Here is a 19,592-nt window from a genome sequence, read left to right as displayed (position 1 = left end):
CAGACTCTGTCCCTTCCTAGGACAGAAGGATCAGACTCCCTTCAGTGATGCCAGGGGCTGCTGGGAGCCTTTTCACATGAAATGGTTCAGCCAGGATGACCGACTCTGCTTGGTTTCTTGCTCTTCCCTGATGCGTTGAGGGCCGGGGTAGGCTTCGAGTCGCCTGCTGGCCCATCTGGCTGTTGTTCTGCTCCTCTTGGCGCTGCATGTTCCAAACCACCAAAGGGAAGACATCCCCAGGCTGGGGGTGGGAGGGCTTAGGGTTTGATGGGAGGCTGACCTGCGGTCCCAGCCTGGGCAGCCATGGAACCAGGGACATGTAGCAGGGGAGTCCGGCTCTCCTAGTCTCAGACCCTGCATGGGGTCCACATTAGGGTCAGCACCAGGGGTGCCACAGATGGGTGGTCTTTGGGTACATCCAGCTTTGGAACATATGGTTCCGCACATTCTGCATCACCTTCCTCTGGCCCCCTCTCCCCAGACTCCTCTGCCTCCCCATCCTGCCTCCAGCACTCTCCCAGGCCCGCCCGTCTCCTGGGAACACCAGCAACAATAACCACCATTTATGGACCACAGGCCACATGCATTAAGGCTGCCATGTATCAAGCCCTCACTGTGTTCCAAGTCTGTGTGAAGCATTTACACACACACACACATACATGCTATGTCAATTAATACTCCAAACGCCGCAGGCAGGAAGGTACTATCTCCTTTTTGTGTGAGAACTGAGAAACAAAGAGAGCCAGAGAACTGTTCAAGGCTGTGCAGCTGGTGCACACAGGAGGAAGCCGAGTGGTGTGGGCTGAGCTGTGTCCCCAGTGCGGGGAAGGAGCAGGGACAGCGGCTCCTCGTGGTGTTCAGGCAGCAGCCGGTGCACACAGGAGGAAGCCGAGTGGTGTGGGCTGAGCTGTGTCCCCGGTGCGGGGAAGGAGCGGGGACAGCGGCTCCTCGTGGTATTCAGGCAGCAGCTGGAGACTTCGTGCTCACCATACCTCAAGGCTATGGGCCATGGACCCGCTGGAGAAAAGAAATGGTCCACAGAGCATGTCCCTCTATTGTGGTCCTCGTGAACAGTCCCGCTTCCATCCAGCATCAGAGATGTTAGCTGGGGCTGGGGATCGACCGAGATGAATCTCCTCACTCTTCCTCAATTTATGTCTTTCCATCTCTGCATCTTTATGCTTCCGCTTCCTCTTTTTCTCCGTCTCATCTCTTTCTTTCTCGCCATCCATCCATCTTTCTCCATCTCTTGGTCCTGGCAGTAGGTAGTGGGGAGGCCTCTGAAGCCTTGGTGGGGTTGTGTCCTCACAGAAAAAAAACTTTTAGAGATCTCAAGAACAGAGAGGCTCTTGTTATTGCCCTTGGATCTTTGCAGCCCAGAGTCCAAGGTCCGACTCAGCCTGGTAGACCCACCTGGAAGCACCCTCTTGGCCTCCAGACACACCAGCTGCTTGAAGCATCTGTGCATAGATTTGGGGGGCTGGATGGTATTGAGAAGCCATTTCCTCTGTGTGTGACCTGTCACCCTTTTCTATCTCCAGGGTAGGTGATTGTTTATCCCCCCCATCAATGGGGCCTCCCAGCGAAGAGCTGTGCCACAGATGGAGTACCCCACCACGCTCGGGTCCTGCCTCTGTCTTACTCCCTTGCTCCTTCCTCTTTCACCAGCTCTCCTGTATTTCCAAATCTTTCACTCCACTTCCTTGGGCCTGGATCTGGGGGCCTGTGCCTGCCGCAGACCAGGGCACAGCCACAGGGCTGCGCTCCCACATACACCTGAGTCCTTCCTGCAGGGCAGGAAGGCAAGCCAGGGGAGAGATCACCCTTGGAAACTGTTGTCTTTTTGGCTTTTCTCAAACTTGCAAAAATGTGGCTTTGAGCAAGTTAAAAAAGAAATCAATGCCACCTCCCACAAATGATACCATTTCTCAGGCTCGCAGAGCCGACGTGGGTAGACAAATAGGACTTTAAAAATAGCCTTGTGTTTCTCAATCTTACAGCCTCTGGGGGCTGCAGGGAGAGGCCTTGGTCCAGCCTGGTTTTCTGGCCCATTGTCTGCCTGCCCCGGGTTAGGGGTGGGCGTGGGGGCTGTTTGTAGGCACAGTAATTCCTGGGCAGAGGAGGGAGGAGAGGGAATGCTCAGCGAGGATGAGCCAGATAACACACACTTGAATGGAGTAGCTGTTTGGTGTTTATTTTTCCCTTCTCAGGCCAAGTAATAGAGCACACTCCATTTTGAGCTTCAGTTTTCATCAACTTTTTTTTTTTTCCCCTTCCCCTCTGCTTTTTCTTTTTTTTTTCAAGTGTGCAGCAGAGACTGAGATACAAGGTCTTATTTCCATCTGGGCTCTGGCCCAATAGCCTCGACCAAAAAGTTACTTAAGTCATATTTCCATCATCTGCAGATGGCTGTGTATTTATTTCTCACCAAAGTAAAATCCCAAATGGACTGCAGATATTTGCACGAGTCACAACTGCTTCCTCCTAGCAGGGTTGGGACGCGGCTTTGATCCTTCTGAGAAAACAGAAATGTTGGCCTCAGCCCAGCAATAATGGCGCCTTTGGGACTTCCCAGAACGACCCGCGAGCTGGGCCTGGAGCGGGTGGGTTGGGTGTCTTGGGGTCCAGGGGTATCATATCCTGGAGATGGGTGTGGGGACTTTGAGAAGCAAAGCTGGATGAGTGAGGGGGATTAGAAATCAAAGCAGGTAGGGTCACCAAACAGGTGACTGGCCTAGAATAACCCTCTGGAGGATGGCAGCCCCTGTGTGAGTTCTGTGAGGGAAGGGCAAACCCTGGAAAATTACTCAGGGAGAAGCAGCCACTCCTGGAGACAGAGCCCCTCTGTTCAGCCAGTGTGACCTGGCCCCCATCTCTTTCTCTGCTCCCTCACCCCCAGGGCGCTGAGCCTGGCACGGGGAGGCAGCCCCTGGCCTGAGCCTGGCAGGTTCAGCCCTGGGTCAGGACTGGCAGCCAGGATGCCACTGAGATGGGGCTCTTCTCTGCCACTCAGGGGGCGCCCTTACCTCCAGCAGACCGCCTTTGGGTGCTCCCTGTCCGCCTCCCCAGATGGCACCTCCTGCCCCCAGGAGGAGAGTGTTTGGTGAGGATGGTGGGGGGACTCTGAAAGCTGAGGGATGGGATCTATTTAAAGGCTGAGAAGATGAACATAAGGAACCAGAGAAACAAGGAAAATGGGAAGAGACAGAATGTGGAAGGCTTGCATTCTGAGCTCCTCTTTTCTCTGCCTTTTCCTGTTTCTCATTTCCATTGATGTCCAGAGCATATTTACATCCTTCCTTCTGTTTCTTGGCATTTGTGTCCTTCTCTTTTGGCTTCAGGTTGCTTGCAACAGTGTTTCTGTAAAGTTGCCCCTGATAAAATCTGAGATATGTCCCTGTCGGTGGGCGGGTGAGTCCTGCGTACCTCCTCTTGGGAGTTGAAGGCTTTGCAGAGGAACAGAGATTACCCACGAAGGAGGCAGAAAACTGCTGACGCCTTTGTACCGCTTCCAGAACTTTCTCGGCTTCGTTGGGGCTGTCCTTTTCTCTGCCTTCTTCCCAGCCCCATATAGTTCCTCTGACCTAGCCTGGGCACACTTGGCATCCCCGGCTGCAGGGTCTGCAAGGGGCTCTGTGCCCCAGGGTATGACTCTCTGGGTGGAGGCCCCCTTGGTAAACCCAGCGCCCCGTGAAGGACTCTGGGCCTCTGGTTTGGTTCCTCCCTGGCTGCTGTCCATCCGGGTCAGTCAGCAGGCCCATTCCCCACCTCAGGCCCGCCCTCCCTCCCCCCCACATCTTGGCTCAGTGCTCTGTTTTGCTAAGACTTTCTTTCAACAGAGCACAGAGTTGGCCACCAGTGTATCTGGTCTGGCCCACCTCGAAGCCTGACCCTGACTCATGGCCCCGGGTCCCGACAGGACCTGGTTCACACCGGTTTAAAAACTCTGGACGGCAAAGTCACAAGCCATCTGCACCCTCGTCTTCCGCTCGAGACGTTATTTATGTGTGCGGCTTTGTACTCGTTGCTAAATGCGGCCTGTGTGAAGGCTGTTAATTAACCCTTTGAGAAATGAGCTTCCCATCAGGGCAGGGACAGGAACCAGGAACATGTTTGTAATCAGGTTGTTAAATGCCAATGATTTATCCTGCTTCAGATTAGCGGCTTATTGAAGCCAGAGGAAGGGGTAGAAGAGATGCCCTCCAAAAGTGGTTTAAATAAAGCCTGTTTTGTGCACACTGATTGTCAGAAGGGCAGGAAATGCTAAATCAGCGGTGCTCCTGGGCCTTGGTGAGGAGACAGGAGGTGTTTTGGAAGGGAGTGGAGGCGGCGGGCCGCCAAAGCCCGCCCCTGTGATCAGAAGGAGGCACAGGCAGTCCTCCAGTGATCAGCCACGTGGTTGCTTCACCCCTTTGGCCATCCGTAAAATGGGACCCTGCCCCCCTCACTGGGCAGTTGTGGAGAGAGTGGAAGAAACAGTCTGAGGTTTTACCCAAATATAAGAGCAGCCATCCAAAGGGTGGTTATGCTGTGGGGACATACTGTGGGTGGAATGGGTGGTCGCGAAGGAGGAGGTGAGATTTTCCCACTTGGAGAGGGAAGGGTCCGGGGAAGAAGATGTTCAAAAGTTTTCCAGAGGGGCCTCTATTCCCCCACCTGTGAATGAGGGTCATTCTAGAATCTTCAAAGCTTGTTCTGTGAGTATAGTTTCCCCAATGCTGAAAATAGTCCTCCTGAAATGAGAAGCCAACTTTTGGGCTGGGTCCCTCAGAATTGGTTTCCCAACCCAGGATCTGTTGTTCTCTACCCTCCCCAGAAGTGTGGAGGCGGGTGCAGGCTAGGGGTGGGCGGTGGAGGAGGGCAGGGTGGGCTTGCGCCTCAGGGACTGAGGGGGCCATCAAGGCCTGCTGGTATATTTGATGGAGACTCTTTAAATTCTGGGTAAGACATGCCTTAAAAGCACCATTGAGAGCAAGGGCTCAGATGCCTGCACTCAGCCAAGCTCCCTGTCAAAGTCGAATAAGCCCGGAAAACAAGAACATGTATTCACAGCCCTGAGCCTTCCCTGCTTCCCAGGCTTATTTCATTTGAAAATAGTCAGAGCTGGAGAGCGGGGAGGAAGAAGCGAAGTACAGCCTGATTGCTGAGTGACCCTGTGTCTGCTGGGGGTGGGGTGCGGGGGCTTGTGTAACCTCTTAGGGCCAAGTCCTTCCTCCCTTTCCCTTCCCTTTCTTTCCTGCCCCCTCCAGTCTCTTCTGAAATCACCACATCACCCTCTGCTGATCCATTTATAGCTTATAAAATGTGTCCAGATTAAGCCAGCTCAATACCTTTCAATGATTTACCCAGACAGCCAAACGCGAGTGAACCCTCCGGTGAACACAACCCAAATATCTGTATTTCAACGTTGACTCCTAAACGAAGTAAAAGTATATGTGTTTTGAGTTTTCAGTTAGTTATCTGTGCTTCAGCAAGCTTCCGGGTGATTCCGAGGCAGGCTAAAGTTTGAGAATATTATTCTAGAGCATGCAAAGGTGCATCCTGAGTCTAGAGGTGAGGCAGGAAGGAGTGATGGCATTTCCCACTTGGAGATGGCTCTGGGAGCCCTTTGCTAGGAAGGACACCTGTTCTGGCTGCCACCTTCTTCTTTGGGCCTCTGGTCTCTCAGTCGGGGTGGCGAGCTGAAGCTGCCTTCAGATAGTCTCTGTGCCCCTTGGAGATTGATTCCTGACTCCCCTCTATGGCGTGTCCATCTTCTCATTCTTGAGGTCTAGAGGTGACTGAGAGCATTTCTCAAATGTGTCCCACTCACGGCCCTTTGCCCACCCACCCCCGGGGCCAGTAAAGCTCCCAGCATCCCCTGCGCCTTGATTTTCCCCCACCGGCGGATGTGTCTCACTGTGTTGATGAAAATGTCCTGTGTCTGAGCTGTCCAAGATGGCAGCTGCAAGCCACACATCACTGTTGAGTGCTTGAAATGTGGCCGGGGTGGCTGAGGAAATGAAATTTAAATTGGCTTTCATGTAAGTTAATTTAAATTCGAATAGCCACATGCAGCTGGTGGTGGCTACTGTTGTGGACAGTGACATTCTAGACTCTCTCTCAATGCCTTCGTCTCTAATTTCTGCCTTCCCCTCACCCTTGGCAAGTGCTCCATTACTACCAAATCCCATCCCACTGCATGGAGGGGAAACTGTGGCCTGAAAGAGGGGGCCCTCTAGGATACACAGGAAGCCAGGGGGAACTGGGAGCCATCCCCTACCCCTACTCTGCCTTCAAGGCCAGGCCTCAGGCCAGCAGCCCCATCAGACCTTGGCCTCTGGCCGAGGTGTGGGAAGTTGAGTGTGATGAAACCCAAGCCCCCTTGGCAGGCGCCCAGCTGTGGTTTCACACTTGAGCTGTGGAGTTGGGAGGAGGCGGCTGGAGAGGACCGTCAGAGGATGGGAATTCGGGTGGCCTGGCCAGCAGGCCCTATGAGCAGGAGCTGTCCCCAAGGGGGTTTCCAGACCGAGCAGGCTGCCAGATTGCGTGGGTGCCTCCTGGTGGCTGAGGGCTCAGTATGAGCCAGGCCTTCCCGTTGCCCCTCTGTGGGGAGTGACAGAGAAGGGACGGAGAAAGTGCTGAATGAGTATATGTGACTGCATGTGATGACTGTGCGTGTGTGTGTGTGTGCCTGTGTGTGTGTGTGTGTGTGCATGCCTAGAGAGGGATGGCACCAGCTTCTCTAGGGAGGAAATCAGCCAGCTCACCCTACCTTCACCGCCACCATCCCCTGCTACATAATTTGCAGGGCCCAGTGTAAAATAAAAACGCAAGGTCCGTTGTTTTATTGAAGATTGCAAGAAGGTGACATCAGAACATTAAACCAAGTACAGGGCTTTCTGAGCATGGAGTCCTGAGTGACTGACAGCTTGCCAATCATGAAGCTGGCCCTGCTTCCAATGCTGGAGACAGACATGGGAAGGTCTCAGAACAGAGGACCTATGTTCTGGGCCAGCCTGAGGGCAGAAGCTGGCCCATTTCTCTGCACTCAGCCCCTCGGGGCTCCTGGAGGAAGACAGAGGTTTTGAGTCTATCCCAAGTCTTCTCTTAGATGGGCTGATGCCTTCACACTGGGGAGGGGAAGGCTTCAGAGACAGCATTGCTGCACCTGCCCCCACCCCTGCCCCAGCCTCAAGGGGGCGCCATGGAGGCAAGATGCTGTCAAAAGCAATGCATGTTGATGGGGTACTTACTTCACACCTGGAGCCTTGCTAAGTATCTTGCCAGTGTTACTGCATTTGACCTTCCTGACGTGCCAGGAGACAGGTACTCTTATTTGCCCCTTTTGCAGAAGGAGGGGCTTCCTGCAGGGAAGGGAAATGTTCTGTATCTTGATTGTGTGGTTTGTGACATGCACGCATATGTTCATCAAGAGTCATCAAGCTCAAGTGAGTCAAACACAATCTGTGTGTTTATTGTGTATAAATTATCCCTCAATAAAGCTGATTTATTTAAAAAAACGTATTTTGAAAATTGAGACTTTGAAGACTTGCCCAAGGTCACATTCCTGGTGAGTGACTGAACTAGGTTTTTTAACCTAGGTGCTCAAGAGTAGTGCCAAGCTGGCGCAAAGATCACAGACCCTGGGGTCAGAGAGATGAGGTTCCAGACCAAACAATTTGTTTTTGAGCAAGTTACTGAGCCTCTCCGTTCCTCAGGGTCCTCATCTACAAAATGGCCTCCAAGGTGGCGGTTTAGTTCAGGGGCCTGTGGGCGAGATGAAAGTCACAAGGTCGTGTCTAACTGTGTGACCCCAGGGACTGTAGCCCACCAGGCTCCTCTGTCCATGGAATTTTCCAGGCAAAAACACTGGAGTGGGTAGCCATTCCCTTCTCCAGGGGATCTTCCCAACCCAGGGATTGAACCTGGGTCTTCTGCATTGCAGGCAGATTCTTTACTGTCTGAGCCACCAGGGAAGCCCATGGGTGGGGTGAGGACCCCACAATGTCCCCCGAAGCTGCACAAGGTGCTCTTGTCCTGCTGCTCGTGACTAGGCACAGGGGGCAGAGCCAAGAGTCTCCATCTATCACCCTTCTCTGCCTCCACCAGCCCTCTGTGGCTTCCAGCTCAGGCTCTGCCCCCTGACCAGGAAGCAGGGGATATGGTGGGGCATGGCCTGTGCAGGGTGAGGGTAGCAAGGTGACACCAGAGGCCTGGAGGGGAGGTGCTGTGGGAGGTGGGACCTCCCTTTGTGGAGTCCCTGACAACCTCCCACAGAGGGAACCGACTTGGGATTCAGAATGTGAAGGGTGGGAGGTGTCTGGAGGGCACTTTCTAAGGTCCTGGTCTTTGTTGGAAGGAGGATGGAGTTTGATGTAGATTTTATTAGAAAAAAAAAAAAATCAAGTTAAGAACATCTAAAAAGTCAAGGATCTCCACTGCAAGACTAGAAATAGACTGTGTTACTTCCAGCCTCTGGCCTCATTCCATTCATATCCCCTGCACTCTGCTGTGTTGGACTATATTTATTTACTTCTAAGTTCCTTGACAAGAAGCTTAAGTTGTATTCATCACTTTGGTCTACTGACCCCTGCCCACCCAGGGCCTGACACATCCTAGGTGCTTAATAAATGCTGGTAGACCAAGAACTGAGAGCTGGGATTAGCCTGCCAGACGAGGACTTAGGCCCAAACCCCATCAAACTGCCCAGGGGAGGGCCCAGTAGGTAGGGAAGTGGCTCTGGGTCCTCAGCAGTTTCCTGACATGTGCCAGCTCCACTGGTTCTGTCTGCAGGCCAATCTATTTTCAGTTTGGTTTTGGGGAAAATTCCATTGTTTTCATCCTAAAGAATCACCCTGGTCCCCAAGTCCTCATAAGATGTCCATCAGTAGAGTAACACGTGTGTTATTCATGAGAAAGATGAGAAAACTGAGGCTCAGAGAGGCTGGGGACTCCCCCAAGGACACACTGCGAAGTCTTGACAGAACCACCCCAAGCACTCTGGCCTGCCCCCGCACCTCCCGCCAGCTCCATGACACACCCACTACCTCTAATGTTCTCTCAGCCTCTACCCCTCTCCCCAGTAATGGAACCCAGCTGGGTGGGGCTGGCCGCTGAGAGGCTCCAGCCTGGGCTTGGGCCAGCGACTCATGGAAATTGGGCCATTTTCCTGGGGCGGAAATGAGAAGCAGATGTGGGTCGGGAGCTGGGGTGCAGGCTCATGCCGTGTTGGAGGCTCAGGTTACACGAAGGAACACGTGACTGTGGCTACAAAAACAGCCGGAAACCCCCAAGGCCCACGTTGTCGGGGGTCCATCCCAGGCCTGGGGGGTGGGGCGCCAAGTCTTACCCCCACCCCTTACCTCCTCGGGACCCCTGAGATAGAAGGAGGAGCGTGAGACTGGAGGGGCGGGGGGTGGGGAGGGGGGCCTCGGCTGCTGGACCTTCTTGCTCTCACTCTGTGTAGGGCGCGCAGTGTCTGCTCCTCAGCACAGGGCTGAGCCCTGCACCAAGTCCGGTCCTCAGGAGGACACCCAGGAAGGTCAAGGCACCCTGTACACAGGCCACAGCGGCCTCCACCCTGCTGCCCTAGTTTGAGCCACGGCCCAGGCCCCGGAAGCCTTTTACAGCCCGAAACACCTGGTGTTTGACCGCTTTGCTCCAATCCTCTGGCTTAAGGGATTGTCTCTGGTTGCAATGTATCACATTTCTAGGAAAGGACCAGTCTTAGACAGTATTCAGACAGCCGTACCTGGGTGGAGGTAAACTTATCAACTCCTTCTAAACAAACAGCCAGTGAGGCCTGGGCCTGAGGGGAAAGGGCTGAGGCAGGACCCTCTGGGAAGATGCAGGAGATCAGGGCACAGGAGGAGCCCAGGAAAAACTGGGCATTTGTGTGGAGGGCTCAGGTCCCTGCTCTTCTCCCTCAGCCAAAAGGGCAGGGCCTAGTTTTATTCATCCGTCCATACAGATACCCATTCGTTCAGTAAATGGTTCTTGTGCAACCACTGTAGCCAGGGCAGTGGGCTAAGCTCTGAGGGTCCAGAGGTGACTGAGCATGGATTCCATCTCCAGGGCCTCACTGACTGCTGAGGAAGCCCACCAATAAATAGCTTTGATTAATTGATTCATGCATTCATTATTGAGTGTATACCATGTGTCAGCAATATTTTAGGCTCATTGGATCTATGAGTAAACAAACCAGATAGTTTTGGAAGGGGAGATAGGCTATAAAATTAAAAAAAAAATAATAAGTTAACTAATATGTTTAGAAGGTAAAAAGTGCTATCACTGTTGTTCACTCGCTAAGTCATGTCTGACTCTTGTGACCCCATGGACTACAGCACTCCAGGCTTCCCTGTCCTTCACTATCTCCCAGAATTCACTCAGACTCATGTCCATTGAGTTGACGATGCCATTCAACCATCTTGTCCTCTGTCGTCCCCTTCTCTTCCTGCTTTCAATCTTTCCCAACCTCAGGGTCTGTTTCAAAGGGTTGGCTCTTTGCATCAGGTGGCCAAAGTATTGGAGCTTCAGCTTCAGCATCAGTCCTTCCAATGAGTATTCAGGGTTGATTTCCTTTAGGATTGACTGGTTTGATCTCCTTGAAGTCCAAGGGACCCTCAAGAGTCTTCTCTAGCACCACAATTTGAAAGCATCAGTTCTTCGACTTGCTGTAAAAAAGGAAAATGGAGCAGATAAGGGGGGATTGGGAGCCAGAGGCTGGTTGCAGTGTTCACAGGCCTGGGAGGGTGGGCTTCCCTGAGAAGGTGAGACTGAACAAAGACTTGAAGCTGATAGGAGAGATGAGAGTGGGTTTCTGGGGGATGTGCAAAGGCCCAGGGGCAGGAGAGGGCCTCAAGTGTTCGGGAGCAACAAGAAAGCCAGTGTTTCTGGGGCGGGGAGGGAAAGGGGAGCAGGGATGGAGGTCCAAAGGTTAAGGAGGACCAGGCCAGGAGATGTCAGAGGCCACTGTAGGGTTTTAGCTTTTATGGTGAATGAGATGGGAGGCACTGGAGAGTTTTGAACCGGGAGATGTTTATTGACTGGTTTTTCCAAAGGACCACTTGGACTGTTGTTTCCACAGTAGCCTGGAAGAGGCGAGAGCAAGGGCAGGGGCTGGGTCAGGAGACACTTGTAACAGTCCAGGTGGGAGGCGGGGGTGCTCTGGCCAGGCTGCATGGTGGAGGGTGGGAGAGGCACCCAAGGGGAAACGTGAATAACGTTCTGTGGTAACAGGAGAAGGGCGTGATTAACTCTGACTCAGGATGCCTTCCCAGGGGATGTGACTCAAGCAGGATCTTGAAAAATGAGCAGTTCAGCAGGCACTCAAGGGAGTGAGCATTCCAACCACACGTGTGACAGGGAAGTCAAGAGCGAGCCAGGCCTGTCTGGGTGCCCGAGAAGCTGCTCATAAACATCAGAGCAGAAGGGTCAGGGTAGGCTGGATCAGGGCGCAGCGTCCTGTGATCACCGGGAAGTTCGCGAAGGAGTTTAAGCTTGAGGGCTTAAGACCCAACTTGCCCTAAGAATAGTCCTGCAGTCACCATGAAGGGCTGGGAGGGCGGTGGAGAGAGGAGACCCAGATGGGAAGTGGAACTTGAGGGCTGACTCAGTGCAGTGGGAGAGGGAGGGAGAGAGGGGAGCTGTTTAGGGAGCAGAGAGGACCAGATGCGTGTGGGTTTGGGGAAAGAGGAGCAGGTAGCTTAAGGAAGAGGACGAGTCAGTTTGGGACAGGGTGAGTTGGAAGAGCCGCTGGGAGATCAGAGAGGGGGGTCTCGGAGCAGCTGACGGAGGGGTCTGGAGCCCAGCAGAGGGGACTGTGTCCAGAAGCCTTGAGGGGCAGGAGGCATTTAAGCCATAGAAATCCACCAGCTAGAGGGGCACCTCCAAGTTTTTATCCTTAGGAAGATCTATAGAAGAGGTATCGTTCCCTCCTCTTTGCCTCCCTCCCAAGGCCTTTGAGAGATGGGGAGAGAAAAAACAATCTTGAGAGGGAAGACAAAGGATCAGGATGGAGTGGGGCTCCTGGGGTAACACTGAGAAGTCCCTGAACTGGTCCCACTCACCCCAGGGTGTCTGCCATGAGGGCCTGAGTAGGTAGAGATCTTGATATTGGTGTCTATGGATCTCTGCATGCAGATATGTAAAGTGATGTGTTTTCATTTTCCCATGATTCCTGTTTCCCTGTAGCCCTCCCTGATGAAGCTTATTGCCCAATGGAGGGGGCTTCGAAACAAGGCTTCAAGCAAGGTTGAAGCAGACAGGCTGCAGAGAAGCTGCTGCTAATGGCAATGGGACCAGGAAAGGGGGAAGAAGGCAGCACCATCCTTCAACCTCAGAGGCTTGTGTGGGAGAAACCCCAGTTAGGTGTGAGGGAAAATCCTGCTGCAAGGGGTGGGTAGAGCTTGACTCAGGTTGCAGCAGGGGAGGAAACTTTAGTGACAGTCCCCTGTGCAAAGCAGCTATTCTAGATGCTGCCAAAGCAATAGTATGCCACCCAGGAGGTGGTTTGAAATGGCTGGGGAAAGTCGTCTGGGAGACAGCTTCATGGCACACTGCTTGTTCTGGAGTGAGTGGGAAGAATGCGGCCAGGTGGTCCTAGTGCCTGGGGACCACAGAGGCAAGATCTGTACCACCAGCCCGGAGCAGGGACCACATGCTTCAGCATCACTGCTCTCCAGCCTCACCCCTACCAGTGAGCCCCAGGGACCAGGAGGTTCCAGTCCTGTCCCACCTGTGTGTGTGTATACAAATGCAGAGGACTCCACTTAGAACTTCAACTCCGTCTTCCCACCACCATGAGGTCCATAAACATCTCCCTGCACCAGGAAATTATCTTGGCTAGGAGAACGGGAAGGGATGAGAATATCTTGGAAAACTCAGCAATTTTATACAAAAGAGAACGAGCTAAATGTATGGAAATGGAGATATGTCTAAGGAGCAATTTAAAGGGTTTTTGGGGTTTTTTTTTGCTGCTTCTTTTCTTTTTTCCCTTGCTTGTCAATAGTAGGAATGATCAGAGCAAGATGAAAGGAGTATGAGAAAAATGAAGAAGGATTCGGGTTTGACCCACCTGGGTAGGTAAGTGTGACTCAGCTCTCCAATAATCATGTCTGTACACGTTTGGGGCAGCTGTATACTTTCAATTCTAGTCATCAGCCCTTTCCTTGAAGCTCACTGTGTGTTTTCTTCTGGCCAGCCAGGAGCTGAGAATCATAAAACTGTCAAATCTGTATTATCTATCACTTTATAATAAATTAGTCCAAAATTTAGCTGAAATTCATGCTTCCTGGGGATTAGAAATTTGGAAGCAGTTTAGCAGGGGGTTTCTGGCTCAGGATCTCTCATGAAGTTACAGTCAGGATGTTGGCCTAGGCTGTGGTCATCTGAAGGCTTGACTGGGGCTGGAGGATGTGATTCTAAGATCCACCTGACAAGCTGGTGCTGGCTGTTAGCAGAGGCTCTCAGTTCTTCACCTCATGGATCCCCTTCTAGGGCTGCTTGGATGTCCTCATGACATGATGGTGGTTTCCTCCAGAGTAAGTCATCTGAAAGAACAATGTCTTTTTATGACAAACTTGCCTTAAGTCTTGCTTTCCCATGTGGCCCTTGCTCTCAAAAATGGTATGGCATTGCAGAATAGATGAAATTTCCCTTTTGCAAAACATGTCTGAGGTCCAAGTGAAATGATGTGGGCTTTCTGAGGATCAAGGGACCTGCCCAGTCAGGCAGCAGGAGGATTCCTGGGAACGGGCAGAAAAGCCCTGCCTCCTTGCCCTGATCCCAGTGACTCTTCCTTGGGGAAGGAGGCCTGGTACCTGTGGGCTGGTCAGAAGGAGGAAACTGCAGAGGCCTGGCTGAGTGAGGGGGCTGATTCTTGCTTACCAGAGAACCAAGAGAGTGTGGAGAAGGGCACTCTGAGACTAGAGAGAGGCTGCCAGGGGGTTTCTGGAGGTGAGGTAGGGTAGGGACCCTGAAGGGCTCAGAAGTGACACAAGGAAGGGGGTTGTCAAGTGAGGGACAGGGCTCAGCGGGTAGGGGAGGGCAGAGAACCCAGAGTCACATGGTCCTCTGGTGATCAGCACGCCGTTTTTCTGGCTGTCGCCCCGGCCCCAGATGCCCTCATTCATTCATCTGTCCCTTCATTCCTGCATATCTACTTGCCACAAAGACCAGGTCCCTGTCCTAGTTGAGGTTGAGGGTTGTTTGTATAATATATGAGGAGCTCACCTTCTTAGGGAGGGTTGGGGAACTGTCAGGAAAGGCTTCTCACAGGAGGTGAGGTCTGAGCTGCTTCATGGAGGGGAGGAGTAAGCCAAGCAAAGGGAAGGTGTTCTAGGCTAGGGAAGCGCTTGCAGGCCCAGGTGCGGCAGACCACAGGCGCCCCTGGCATAGCCACGGCAGGGCGAAAGGAAGGGTGTTGAGAGATGAAGCTGGAGGGGCCAGAGGGCGTGTGGCCCTGCCTGCCTGATGGGGCGGTTTGGATTTCTTCCAGAAGACAACAGGGGGATTATGAAGGAATTTAAGCAGAGGCATGAAGGGATCCTGGAGTGCTGCAGTCCATGGGGTTGCAGAGAATAGGACGTGACTGAGCGACTGAACAACGTGAAGGGATCACTTGGAAGTTTGGAAGGATTGTCCTGGCAGGAAGCACGAGGATCTAGAGAGGGAGAGTCCATGAAGATTCGGCGCTAACCCAGGCTATGGGTGCGGGAGAAGAAGCAGGGGAGGGAAGGAGAGAAGGAGCCCAAGAGGCCTTTAGAAGGCTGAAGAGCCCTGCCTACAGACTGAGCGACAGCCGGGACCACAGACCGAGCTATCTCAGCTCGTCTTGGCGAAGTAGGGCACGAAGGCCAGCGAAGATCTCCAGTGTTGGGCCCAGCCCCAACACTGACCCAGCCAACCCCCGCCCCCAGCTCGCTGGCCTCCTCCCAGGCGGCGGTGGGGGGTGTAGGGGGGGTCATGCTCAGTTTGATCCAACCCAGACTTTAGCTGAAAGGTGGTGAGGAACTGTGAGTTGTGAAAAGCTGGGGTGGGGAGGCCACTTGGGAGCTGTAACCATAGGACAGTCAGAGGAAAGGAGACACTGTCCTGGGGTCAGAGAGTGAGGAGAGGTCCAGCCAAAGGGGAGAGGTGTGGCAGGGCTCCAGCCCTATCTGTGGGGACCTGGAAAGCGAGGCAAAAGAATCTGGCCACCTGAGAGGTGTCTGGGGGTCATGGGAGATGACCCCACACTGAAGACTATTTCCCGGAGCTCAGCTGCGATCCCTGAGATTCACGAGACGGGAGTCGCATGCTTAGTCGCCTAGTCGTGTCTGACTCTTTGCGACCCTATGGACTGTAGCCTGCCAGGCTCCTTTGTCCATGGAATTCTCCAGGCAAGAACCCTCGAGTGGGTTGCCATTTCTTCCTCCAGGAAATCTTCCCCACCCAGGGATCAAACTCGCATCTCCTGTGGCCTCTGCACTGGCAGATGGATTCCTTACCTCTGAGCCACCTGGAAAGCCTGAGAGAGGAGTTACCCTCACCCCAAATTCTCAAAACTCCTTAATGGAGCAAGCTGTGCTGCTCACTCCTCACAGCAGATGGCGCCATCGTGCTGGAATTGGTGACTGAGGGGCCCAAGGAGTGGCCGCAATCCCTGCTTGAGAGTGGGAGGGGCCAGGAGCCGCTCTGGGGGCTGCTGGAGGGGGTAGGGGGCGCACCTCAGTCCTGTCTCCCTCCCAGAGGGCCTGCTGCTCTCCTTGTGTCTACCCGCTCCACTCACTCCTCCCCACTCTCTGGGTTTCATCCCCAGCCTCTCTCTGCCCCTCCTCTCCATCCCTCTCCCCTCCATTTCTGCCTTCAACTAGGGTCACTGTCTGTGAGCTGGTTCACTTGGGGGCGTCATCACAGGACACGGAAACTCTAGGTCCAGCCAGGGGAGAGACATCTGCCAATGGGAATGTCACCATGAGGGTCTTTCCTGAGTGGCTGCCCCTAGGGCTGGTCACATCCTCTGTCCTCAGGAGGTGCTCACTACCCCCAACTAAGGAAGAGGTTACCAGGAGGCTCCCAGGAGCGTTCAACATCGGCAGGAGAGGCAGGGTAGAGAAAGCATTTGCTCTGAATGAATGAAGGACAAAATACATTACGCCAGCTTTCAGTATGGTGACCCTCCCGCTGCTGACCCGCCCTGTACCGCCTACTCTCTAGGTCTTTAGCCAAGAAGGGAAACCTGAAGAACCCCTCCTTCTCTCCCCACTTCTTCCTTCCCTGGGGTGGGGCAGCTCATTTGTGGCAGAGTGGATATCAGTTGGTGCTGGAGATGCATGGAGTTGGGTTGGGGGGGCGCGGGGGGGGCGCCTGGAGGGCAATGGGACCCAGGAGCAAGGATGACCCTGGCAGAAAGACCAAAGGGAGTCAGCTGGAGGGGTTCTGGGCTGGCAAGGCTGACTCTGGGGCCTGCTGTGCATCTGGAATCTTCTGGCAGATGTAAAAGTTGTCTCCCGAGTGGTGGTTCTGCAAGAAAGTAACTTGTTGCTTGATGGGTGGCTGAGGGAGGCATTGCTGATAAAGCTGCTAATGTGCTCGTTTCCTGTGGTGGGGAAAGGGGAGTCTTGGCTCCTAGCCCCTAAGGACCTTATGGTGCAGCTGGAGAGGGGCCCCAGGCCCAGTGAGATGAGAGCTTCAGTGTGAGGGAGCCAGGGCAATGGCATTAGGGTGAGAAAGGAGGACTTCTTGGGGGAGGAAGAGATTCAGAGGGAGAAAGAAAAAGGGTTTCCTAGATTATGGAAGAGTGCCAGCAAAGGCATTGGGAAGGAGCAGAAGTTTGGGGGAGTGGGGAGAGATGGGGCACACTTCTGACACATAGAAGACACTCGGCACATTTCCAAATGAAGGAAGATGGGGGGATGAAGGGGGAGAGGAGGGGGCAGAGAGCTGTTCTCAGAGGCAGGTCACCACCCCTCCATCAGCCCCGTGGCACACGCTGCAGGAAGCAGCATACCTGGGGAGCCCCGAGGCAGGCCCTTGCTTCCCCAGCCCCCATCCTAGGCTTGCTCACAAATATGAAGCTGAGGCTTAAAAACAGGCTTGTGGCCAAACCCCACCCCCTCCTCCTCTTCTTCCAGGGCCTATCTCCACCCAATCCCTTGCAGAGTGGCAGCCACTCCAGCACCCTGCTGGAAGCAGGGGTGTTGCCACCGTGGGGTGACTAGCCAGCCAGCAACCCCCCACCAAGATGGCAGCTCAGGGAGACAGCAGGGCCTTTGTCTGGTCCTGACCCTGCCGAGGGGCCCACCAGCCTGAGTTTGCTCAGTGTTAATAATTGACCAGGTGCCCAGGGACAGGGCCCCTCTGGCCACCTGGATGAAGGGCACTTGGGGCTGGGGCCTTGGCCTCCCACAGCATCAGGTGAGATTCACCTGGGGCCAGGGAGGAGAGAATCCTGGCCTTGGGTGAGGATCAAAGAAGCCTGATGCCTCCCGCACTGCTTCCGGAGCCCAGAATGAAGTGAGGGGCAGAAAGGGCCCAGCCCAGGCTGGAAGGACCAAGAGAGGCAGGAGGAGCACTTTTCAGAAAGGGGATGGAGGCTGGAGAGAAGACCCCGGGATGTAGGTGTGAGGTTCCCTGAGGAGGACAGAGCCACACTCTTAGAGCCGGCAGCCCCCTCCCAAACATCGTGTGCCCACAGGCCCCTTCCTCAGGCCCTCTGAGGAAAAGTGCCAGCCAGAGAGAGTGTTTGTGTTGACTCCTTCTGGACCAGAGGGAAGAGGGTTACAGACCCACAGCCCTGGTCAGACCATGCGTGGTCTCTGGTCCTGGGTGAGTCCGGCACTGTCCACCCCACAGCCACGTCAGGGGGCCTCCGCCGAGAGCAAGGAAGAGGGTCCGTGGTGATGGTTGCTTCAAGCTACAGGAGGGAGGGGACAGGAGAGGAAAGAGAGAACAAGGTGGGGAAGTGATGGTGTTCACAGCAGCACCAGCTCCAAGGGCTTCTTGGAAGGGACCTCGGTCAGTCACCCTAAGGAACCCTGTGAGCTGGGTGCTGTGACTCCCGCCATGGGACAGCTGAGGGAACCGGGCCTCAAGGCAATCCCCTGTCCACGTTGCAGAGTTGGGAAACAGCAGATCCAACCCATGACCTGGATCGCTCTCTTATCTGCTGGGGTCAGGATGGGGGAGGGGGACAGGCAGGGGAACAGGCCTCCTGAGCAGCAGAGTGGAGAATAATTGGGGGGGGGGTGCAAAGGCAGGGAGGACTCTGAGGTGGAAGGGGGTGGGATCCAGCTTCTTTAGCTGCTGCAGCCCTAATACCCAATATTCTCCTTAGGGAAGGAGACCAGGTGGGCTGGCCCCTGGGTGTCAGGCAAGTGTGTTTCAGGCCTCGAGAAGGAGGGGTGACAAGTCTCACACCCTCCTCAACCCCACCTCCTCTTCCCCTTTGGCTTCCCCTGTGAGAAGTCAATATTGATGTTTTACAACCCAAGATAAACACATTTTTTTCCCTCCTATACAGGAGTTATCTGGTCTGGAGGGTTAATCAGTGACCACTGGGGGTGGGGGGAGCCTCTGAGAAGAAAGCAGCTATTCAGTTCAGCCCCCACCCCCACCCCTCTGCTGCCCTCCTCCTCCCATCTGTTGCCCCCACTCCCCTGCCCAGTGGGGACTGACCTGGCCCTGCCAGTGGGCAGGGCTGGGGCATCAGGGAGCCTGACTGGAGTCTGAATGGGTGTGCTTAGGGGACTGTTGCGTGGGGTGCCTCCTGAGACGGCATCTCAGGCAGTCTGCCCTGCGCGCAGAGGCTTTCCTCACCCCGACCATCCCATTCTGGTGGCAGGACAGGAAGGCCTACACGAGGCTGCCGTAGCTCCAGCCTGGCGAGGCATCTGCGAGAAAGAGTGAGCACTGTCCCCTGGGAGCCGTACATGGCGGAGAGGTGACTCGCGTCACAGAGCACACGAGGTGACCGGAGATGGTGATGCCGGCTGCTTCCCAGGCTGGGGCATTGGAGCCCAGTGTGTGGGCCGGCCCCGCCTCCCACCTGCTGTGTGGCCTTGGACTGAGGCTTAACACCTCTGGACCTCAAGAGTCTCACCTCTCCTCACAGAGGGGTTTCGAGGGTTGAATGAGATCTTGTATGTAGAGTGCGGAGGAAATAAAATGACTTAAGTTCCAATGGACTGTGGCCTCCTCTGTCTTCTACTAAAGAAAGCCATGATTCACCTCTGGGTTGATGGCCCTTTTACTTGGAGAAATAGTGATGGACCTTTATTTAGAAAGGAGTACCAGTGAGCACAGCGTGGAGGGGGTGTGGCTGAGCTGAACCAAGGGGGGACATTTTGACGCTCTCAGGGCTGTTCCTGGGAGCACTCAAGGAACCCCGAAACAAGTGAGAACAGAGAGATGTTGGATATTGAGAGAAGGCTTGAAAAATATGTTGTGGGGCAGTGGGGACCAACAGAGGAATCCTGCCAAGGGGAAGTTCCCTGGGGCAGGGAAAGATCAACTCGTCCTGAAAGAGTGGTATGTGACCTTGAACTTGAAGTGCTTTCCACATGATGCTAAAATCACTGTCCATTATTCCTAAATATATTTAAACATCTGCTACACCCTTGAGCCTTGGG

At 54.1% G+C, this 19,592-nt stretch overlaps 2 long non-coding RNA genes across 2 annotated transcripts in view; both read left to right on the top strand.

Moving 5' to 3' along the window:
- LOC138438135 (uncharacterized) overlaps nt 1-13,059 on the top strand; it is a 47,815-nt gene extending 34,756 nt beyond the window's left edge. Inside the window, exon 3 of the long non-coding RNA XR_011256268.1 lies at nt 12,992-13,059. This is a non-coding gene — a long non-coding RNA (uncharacterized lncRNA). The remainder of the gene's footprint in view (nt 1-12,991) is intronic.
- Nucleotides 13,060-16,986: 3,927 nt separating this feature from the next.
- Nucleotides 16,987-19,144, top strand: LOC138438134 (uncharacterized). The gene is made up of 2 exons (XR_011256267.1): nt 16,987-17,379; nt 18,806-19,144. It is a non-coding gene; the product is annotated as an uncharacterized lncRNA (long non-coding RNA).
- Nucleotides 19,145-19,592: the final 448 nt, after the last annotated feature.

This window comes from Ovis canadensis, chromosome 3 (genome assembly GCF_042477335.2).
Source record: "Ovis canadensis isolate MfBH-ARS-UI-01 breed Bighorn chromosome 3, ARS-UI_OviCan_v2, whole genome shotgun sequence".
Lineage (NCBI taxonomy): Eukaryota > Metazoa > Chordata > Mammalia > Artiodactyla > Bovidae > Ovis > Ovis canadensis.
The sequence above is the reverse complement of the archived record's forward strand: the minus strand, read 5'-3'. Positions and strand labels throughout refer to the sequence as shown.